Genomic DNA, 9,498 nt, shown 5'->3' with positions numbered 1-9,498 from the left:
AGATTTAACTGTTCAATTTTATGTTTTCAGAATTTTATTGTGAAATTAAGACTGGCATCCAGATTACAGCAAATCACTGTAAAAATGGCTTTACATTTTGCACGTTAGTTATAGGAATTCAAACACTAATAATATTTATTTAACATAGAAAGTAATACACTAACGTTTATGCTAGTACAGGCACTTTTTTATATTTAGGAATATTTACACAATTATTATGAAGTACCTTACAGTAATTTACTATGAATTTACATACAGTACCTTACTAATGCAATTATTAGCCAGTCATTTACTGTAAATTTAAGGTAATATTTTACAGTGTTGCAAAACATGTAGCGTTGGAGGCTCCAGGAACATGGCTGAGAACTACTGAACTAAACCTGCAGGTAGGATGTCACATGACATCAGATTGATGTTGTATCCCAACGTTGTGGGGACGTTGCATTCTGGGTGGAAAAATATGAAAACTGGGTTGACGTCAGAAGCTCAACGTTAATGTCAAATGTCAGACAGAGGTTGGATTTTGGTCACTTTCCAACATAACCTAAAAACAATCAAATAACAATGTCTAATGGTGTTACCGCTTGATGTTGTGTGGAGGTTACCACCATGATGTCTTTCAGACGATGGATTTTGATTGCTTTACCTGACAAATAAATGTAAGTTTTTTTGTCTATATGAGGTTGGTTTAAGATGTTGGCTGGACATTGAATTTTGCAGCTTTCCAACACAACCTGAAATCAACCAAATATCAATGTCATTTTTGGATATCAAAATAATGTTGTCCTTAGACGCTTGCTAGACATTGACTTTTGGTCACTCGATGACACAACTTAAATCCAACCTAATATTATCATATTATGACGTTGTATGCCTGCTGAAAAGTACTTACAGAACTTTTTATGTGACCGAAAGCTGCAGGTAGGTTTAAATACACTTTGTCTCTCTCACTGGTCAAAGAAGTATCAAGCAAGCAGTGTTTTCCCACTAACAACAAGTGTGTAAAATACTTGTAAAATCAGAAGACAACTTTCTTCAGGAGATCTGCCAACATGCAAAGGCTTGGACTGCTTGGGTAAAGGAGGAAACTCCCTTTCAACACAAACAAAGCGCAGGATACACATCATGCTTGTGTTCGATCTCGACACTGTGTAGCTTTAGAAAATAGTGTACCAGATTGCATCAGCAATTCATTGTTGTTCTCAGTTCTCTTCATTTTACTGCAGATTCAATTCAGTTTTAGCAAAGACACAAGCCTTCCAGAGACTGAAAATAAAGATCTTTTTTCTGTTACAGAGCATTTGATTTGTACTGGGAGTTTACATATTTATTATGCAAAATGACTCCCATGTATTATTCTTATATGCAAAATAGTTATCCAATAAATGTAGTGGCCATTTAGTTCCAAATTTGAATGTGACACTCGTGTCAAAACAATGTGGTAAAGAGAAAATAGCCAATTAATTCTTAAATATGATGTTTTTATGTAATACATTTAGTTACGTTCTAATATATTTTTATGCTGTTCACTGCAATTTTTGAGTAGGTTTTTGTTACCGTTCACGGTTTCTGTGATATTTGTTATCGAACATGAAATATCTATCTATCTATCTATCTATCTATCTATCTATCTATCTATCTATCTATCTATCTATCTATCTATCTATCTATCTATCTATCTATCTATCATCTATCTATCTATCAGTTCTGCTTTCATTACATGCAGGCAACTGGTAGATGCTCAAGACCTGATTACACAGACTATATATATAGCAAACTTTGCTAAATATTGTTGTTATTAACCCTGTAACTTTGTGAAGTGTTTTCTGGTCTAGTCTCTCCATGTGTTGTGCTGCGGTCACACTAGAATTTGTGTGTGTGTGAAATTCTGTTGCACAACGCTGTCAAAAAGGGCGGGATTAAACAAGATGATTTGAAATTAGAAAAATTGAGCGATAGGTCCATGTTTTAAATTTCTGTCCAGCGAGGTCATGTTTTGATCCTCATTTGGTCTCATGCAATCATGTGATGTGATTCGCAGGTCAGAGTTCACCAAGGTTGAACTTTCCAACGCAGCATACAACTTGTCATACAACCTGTCACACAACTCATACAACAAGTCATACAACTTGTCGCACGAGCTTGTGTTTCTGGTCTGACGCATTCACATGCGTATGAATAGGAGTCTATGGGGATAAAAGAGCAGTGTGACTGCAGCCTTTATCCTTGCCTTGTTCTATTGTTTACGTGTCTGCTGCCTGCATCGACCATCTGCCTGTTTCCTGACTATGCTTCTGGATTAATTTGTCTGTACCTGTTTGCACCTGTGAATGACTGATGCCTGCCTGACTACTCTTATTAATAAAGAACACGTGGATCCTCAACTCGGTTGCCAGCGTCTCTGTTACTTTATCTAGCTAGCTAGCTACATTGACAAAAAAATATTTAAAGATTATTCCTTAAATTGACAAAATTTCAAGTTAAACTATTTATTTAGGCCAAATTTAAACAAACAAATTAAGCTGAAAACAACTAAGTTTAATTTGTTTAAATTCAACAAATATAAATAGTTTGCAATGATTTTGCAGACATCATTTTTTGCAGTGTATCTATCTATCTAGCTAGCTATCCATTTTTTTTTTTTTTTTTTTTGGTTGGTTGGGTTAAAAGACATCAGCTGCATCTGAAACCGCCAACTATTCAGTAGGTAATGCTTTTGAATTTAAACTTACTATTCGGCTATTAGAAAAGTACCTATTTATATAGTATGAATGTGAAAAATATAAATGGAATTCGGATGAACTACATCTGCCATTTTGTTATAGTCACGTGACCTACCTGCATCACTTGCGTCGCTTCACTCCCATTCATGAATTTTCTCATTCATCCATGGGATGCGCACTTTAGAATCTCGCCGGCAGTAGTAAGTCATCCGGGTACTTCTCTCTTACTGATTTTCAAATTCTACAGCTGCGTCTCAAATGGCATACTATACACTATGCTCTCATGCTCAATGTACTTATGCACTTACACACTTAACCGCATAGTATATGTATGTAGTTTCATTCCAAATGGAGCACTAATGTTTTTTTACTAAACGGAAATTCAAACCGATTCCCTGATGACATTTGACGGTCTCCATATCAGTGAAATAAATGACAGAAGAATCAAATAATACCTGCAGTGAGTATAACCGCATTCACCATCGGGAGGTGCTATAATCAATATCGTATGAGAATTTCCCTTTCACAATCTAAAATAAAGTTATCCAAAATGTATACCCAATAGCTCTTCCCCCTTCCGCTACGTGAGCAAAGCTGCGACTGTAAAAGGCTGATTTATACTTCTTCGTCAAACGCCGGCGTATGCTACGGCGCTGACGCATAGCCCTTTGCCGTGGCCGTCGCCGTCACTGACGTGCACCTCTCAAAAAATGTAACTACACGTCGCAACGACACGTAGCGTAAGCTCTGTGATTGGTTGGCTTGGTAGCGCTGAGTCTGGGCGGGACTGAGAGCCGCGCGAATGGCGCGAGCGATTGTTTACAAGTATAGAGTCCCGTGAAGGAGCTCCGGATAGAAAGTTTTGTGTTGTGTTTACCTCATAGTTAAAGTTTTTGCACGTCCGCCCGTTCCTGCCTCAAAACGAGCGAGTTTGAGCCACGTGTACATCCCGGAAGTGTTCAGGGAAAGCAAAAAAGCAGCAAAGAAACTCGACACAGAGGAACATTTACACCTCACTGCCAACTAGCGTTTCGGAAGTGTTAATGCAGACCGACGGAGACAGCGCGCAGAAGTATAAATGCACAGCTGCGCACGTTGCCTGCGCCGTGGGTTACGCCGGTCACCTGACGCAGAAGTATAAATCAGGCTTAAGTGCGTGAAGTGTCCATCATTCCGCACTTCATTTTACCGGCTGAATGAGTTCATCATCCGGGTTATTAAAGTGCACTTATTTATTTTTTTTTTTTATAATTGTTTACTGAGTTTTCAGTGTAAACACACTGCTTAAACTATTTATTCTTCAAAATGGTGTAATATAGTGCATAAGTATGCGATTTGGGACGCAGCTTATGACTCGGATATACTACTCAGCTCACATACTGATTAAACTTGCGTTGTTTCAACTAATTTTAAGCTTATAAGTTGTTTGCATAAGAAGTAAAAAACACATCATGTTTTATAATATGATGATTACATTAAACCTAAGTATACTTTATTAATATCTTCAAAATAAATGTAGGCTAACAATATTTTAAAATATTGTAGAGACACAAAAGCTAGAAATTCACAAAATGCTATAAAGCTTTAAAAAGCTCACAGTTTTAGAAGGCATGTATAAGGGGGTTAATCTTTTCATAGTTACAAATAGATTTTTGCCATTAGAGCAGTGCAAGATGTGAAATTCGTGCTTTCTCCATAAAACGATGAGGCTGTCCTTGGTAAATTCAAATGGTGAGAGCACATTTAGGAGGCGAAACTATTACTGCTTTCCAAATATCAAGGGATTAAGGGGTAATCATATTTGTTTTGATCATAACTTTAAAATAATAAATTGTTTAAAAAAAAAAAAAAATCCCCATTACTGGGAGCCATAATGGACCCTGGTTCTAAACGAGTCCATCAATTTCCTTAGAAGTGGATAAATCGATGAACATCAGCCTCGATGCAACGTCTCTGAAGCCTCGTTTTCGGTCAACTTCTTCTCCTGGCCTTGTTTCATGCTAAGTCCCTGTTGGTCGATTATAAATTATTAATGTAATCAAAGCTAATGCCGAGTCTGATCGAAAGATTAATTTCCACAAACACCGGCAAAATGAATTAATGTACATCCTGGCATCCTGGGGTCTCTGTAAATATCTGATTAGGCCCAGTGCACATTTAGGTAATGCGTCTAATCACAGAGCTGAAAGAAAGTCACCTATCAATGGGGAAAGCCTTATGAAGTTTCTGAAAGCAATTTTCATTTTCAGTCTCTGATTCTCATTTTCATCTGCCAGCGCTGCTCTGTCAAGTCCATTAATAACTTCGGTTTGACCATGAATCTATTTCCGTTTTTCAAAGCAACAATGAGCCTGAAAATGGTAACAAATGGTCTAGTTATTGACGTGCTGGAAAGCATTGTGTTTGCCTCTTGTGCAGAAATGAGACTGAAGGGGTGATAGGGAGAGATGTGACATGGGCTGTGTGCTCATTAGAGCCATATATATGGGAAAGATTCAGGAACGTGACTTGGTTGACAAACTCGCTGTTTTAGACTCGTCATACATCTTTAACTTTTACCATTGCTGGAAATATGTACAGATTTTGATGATGCAATAGTGTGAAGCCATGATGAAAAATGGATGAAAAAGATGATCACATCGGCATACCGAAACGCCCTTGCTTGTGTGATTGGCTGATTAAATATTTGCAATAATGTGCAGTTGAAAAAAATTTTTGCTTTCCAAATTCACCATATTTCAACGTATTTTTGTAAATGGCTATATTATAATTGTTATTTTATTATATTAATTTTAATTATGTTTACTTTCCCAGAGATGGGTTGCGGCTGGAAGGGCATCCACTGTGTAAAAAACTTGCTGGATAAGTTGGCGGTTCATTCTGCTGTGGCGACCCCAGATTAATAAAGGGACTAAGCTGACAAAAAAAAATGAATGGATGAATGAATGAATTATGTTTCCCAGTACTGGGTTGCAGCTAGAAGAGCATCTGCTGTGTAAAACATATGCTGGATAAGTTGGCGGTTCATCCTACTGTGGCGACCTATGATGAATAACAGGGCTAAGCCATAAGAAAATAAATTAATCAATAAATGAATTTTAATTATCTTATTGTCATTAATTTTGGCTTAGTCCCTTTATTAATCCGGGGTGCCACAGCGGAATGAACTGCCAACTTGTTTTACGCAGCGGATGCTCTTCCTGCCTAACCCAGTACTGTGTTTTTTATCTTTTTGTTATGGGTCAAAAGATATTAGATTAGATTATTACATTTTATTACAGGCAATACTCTTTCAGTTTGCTCATAAGGAAAAACTCCAAAATAGTGTTTTCATGACCTTCAAACGAGGAGGAAAAATTATGAGACTGGTCCATTGTTTGTTTTTTCAACTGTTGGTAGTTTTGTAAAACACTGTTCGTATTACTTTATTTCCATGGTCCTTTAACACATTAGCTGCGTCCCAAATCGCATACTTATGCACTATTCTACGCCATTTTGTAGTATAAATAGTGTAAGTAGTGTGTTCACACTGAAAACTCTTAAAATAATAAGTGCACTTTAATTACCCGGATGATGCACTCATTCAGTCGCTAAAATGAAGTGTGTAATGATGGACACTTCACGCACTCAACGACCGCAGGTTTGCTTACGTAGCGGAAGAGGCGGAGCTATCGGACGCACATGTTGGATAACTTTATTTATTTTGGATGGAGAGAGCAAAATTCTCCTACTAGAGTGATTATATTGCCTCCCGATGGTGAATGCGGCAATACTCACGATAGGTATTATTTGATAATTCGGTCATTTATTTCACTGATTTGGCAACTGTCAAACGTCATCAGGGAAACGGTTTGAATTTCCGTTTAGTAAAAAAACATTAGTGTGCCATTTGGGACGACACTACATACATGTACTATCCTGTTGAGAGTGTAAGTGCATAAGTACATAGTGCATGAGTGCATAGTGTATAGTGTGCCATTTGGGACGCAGCTATTGTATTATATTTTAGTAACATTGCATGTAAACAAATTCTTATTAGAGTATGAGTAGATTTTAAGGTTGGGGTTATAAATCGGATTAATGTAAATTAACTTGTACCTGCAGTGTCTTATAGTGAGTTAAAGGTGCAGTGTGAAAGACTGACACCCAGTGGTTGAACTAGGTATTGCACTCCAAGATCAAAACACTTTTTTCCCCCAGTCATTCCTTCAAGGACTCCACGCAAATGCATATTACAAGATTAGGAAGTAATCAGGCATATTTAGGAGCCAGAATGTGCCTGACTATCGAGCACACTTTATCCTGGCTACAAGCAATGACACGATAATATATCTAGTTTCCATATTAAAAGATGTTTGTTTCCATTACCTAAAATGTCTTATTTTAGAAATGGTTTCAATTTCTCAATTTTTCTGCATATTCAGGCACTGATTTTGCTTAATTCAGTGTTAAATGCTTCAAATGTGAGTTTGAATACCATTTTATTTGGGAGTTATTATGGCATGTGGCAAGTGAAAGCAGCAGCAAATAGTTAACCTCAGATTTTAAAAAACTAAATAAACATTTATAGGCTATTGTTTGAACTCTGACCTCAGATCTTGAAAATAAAATAAACATATAGGCTATGAATTGTGACTCAACCAATAAATACCAGTCACTCAGCATTTACTTTTAATATGTATTAATTAGATTATAAATCTTTCCATTCAGTTGGCGTGCATTAAGTGCACTATTCTGTGCACTATTCTTGTGCAGATAGCCAAACTGCTTGTTGATGGAGTCCCGTGCTCGTTGAAAGACAGTGTTACAATGTAACCAGCTCAGCTAATATTTACAATTGTAATATTTAAACTTTTTGCGAATTAAAATTCACTAAAAGTGGATTTTTTTTTCTGAATCTGAATCTCTTTTTGGAGGATTCTGATGTCCTCCAGAGGGCGCGTTTTCCACCAAGGCAACTCATGGTGCTGAAATATAACTGGGTAAACTGACAGTGGGTGGGTTATAGACAGGCATGGATTTAACCAATAAGCAAAGTAAGCAGCCGCTTACAGCCCCAGGAAATTTAGAGGGCTCCATTAAATACCTAGATTACACATAAATTATATAAATTAAAAATATATAAATTATAAATTAAATTATACACATAACATCATTTTCTATCACATTTTGCACACTCTCAGAAATAAAGGTAGGATTTGCACCTAAAAGATCCAAATCAATACCTCAAGGGTACATATTAGTACCTAAAAAGTACAAAAGTGTTCCTCTTAAAATTTGTAAGTACTAATTATATACTTTTGAGGTATGGACCTTTCAAGTGCAAATGTGTACCTTTTGAAAAGGTGCCAACCCAGTGACAGCACACATATCTTTATTTCTGATAGTGTATGGTGAGGGTCTAACAGATAAAATTTTAACATAATTATAATATATATACACGCAGATTTGTCTTACACCCCAATCATGGAGTGGTCCTGCTGAAATTTAAATGCTTAAATTTAAAACGTTGAGAATTTATTGAGATAAAACATGGAAAAGGAGATTCAAGTATACAGTTGAAGTCAGAATTATTAGCTTCTTCTCTGATTTTTGCTTTTTTAAATATTTCCCAAATGATGTTTAACAGAGCAAGGACATTTTCAGTGTGTCTGATAATACTTTTTTTTCTTCAGGAGAAAGTCTTATTTGTTTTATTTTGGCTAAAAGGGGGGCAAATAATTCAGGGGGCCTAATAATTCAGACTTTCTGACTTATATATATATATATATATATACACACAAAAAATAAATACAATTTAAAAATGTATAAAACTACAAATGGTTTCATTTTAGGACTGTTGGGCCTCATGGCTAGAACTGCGGGCCCCCAAATCCCTAAATCCGCCCCTGGTAAAACAAAGACAGGCATTCCAGCATGGATGGTACATTTTAAAAAGAGAACAACTAACATTTATAGCTTTTTAGATACATAAATATGTTCATTTAGCCTGTTTCTTAAATATCTGTGCAAATATATTATTGTAATTCTATGATTTAAAAGACTCAAAAACTTACAACACCTTTAAATGTTAGTTGAGCAGTGTCAGCAGATATTGAGCAGTCAGTCTGATAATTCTGAGAATTTGTTGGCATGTAGTTCCAATGTAATTTAAACTCAACAAAACGTGCAATATGATCATCAAAATAAAATGACACCCAAGCATTGCATACCCACGTGCATATTGTTCTATATTGATCTTCACTATAGCCAATATCCTATTCAAGTTGCTATTAAAAAACTGTAGAAGAAAGCATACAGAGTAACTTTTTGACAGTAAGACAAAAGTTAAGTAAAAAAAAGAGAAATCTGAGTTTTTTTTAGTAGAAACATTTCTTTTCAAGGATCATCTTGATCTGAGTGCAGCTTAATCAGAGAAGCCTTCTTATACATCCACTGGCATTTTTAGTGCATTAGTCCAGATAGAGTGAGCTAGGAGAAGGTCATGTCCTTCACTCCTAATGTGATTTTAGCCTCACAAAAGCCAGACATGCCCTCATCCCATTCATTGTTATAATCTACTCACACAGTATGCGGGTAAAGGCCGGCGGTTCTCTATTATCGCATTACTTAAATACAATTGATTTATCTAACGAGAGGATATGAAACTTAAGCGGGACGTTATTCTGATGAACAGAGGAGAGATGAATCATCCTCCTCACTTTTGAAGTCATTCACTCACGTTTAAGCTGCTCATACAAGCTATCCCACAATTGTTATCGGGGAAATTAATATG

The sequence above is a fragment of the Danio rerio genome, chromosome 3 (assembly GCF_049306965.1).
Source record: "Danio rerio strain Tuebingen ecotype United States chromosome 3, GRCz12tu, whole genome shotgun sequence".
Classification (NCBI taxonomy): domain Eukaryota; kingdom Metazoa; phylum Chordata; class Actinopteri; order Cypriniformes; family Danionidae; genus Danio; species Danio rerio.
This window is presented reverse-complemented; position numbering follows the sequence as displayed.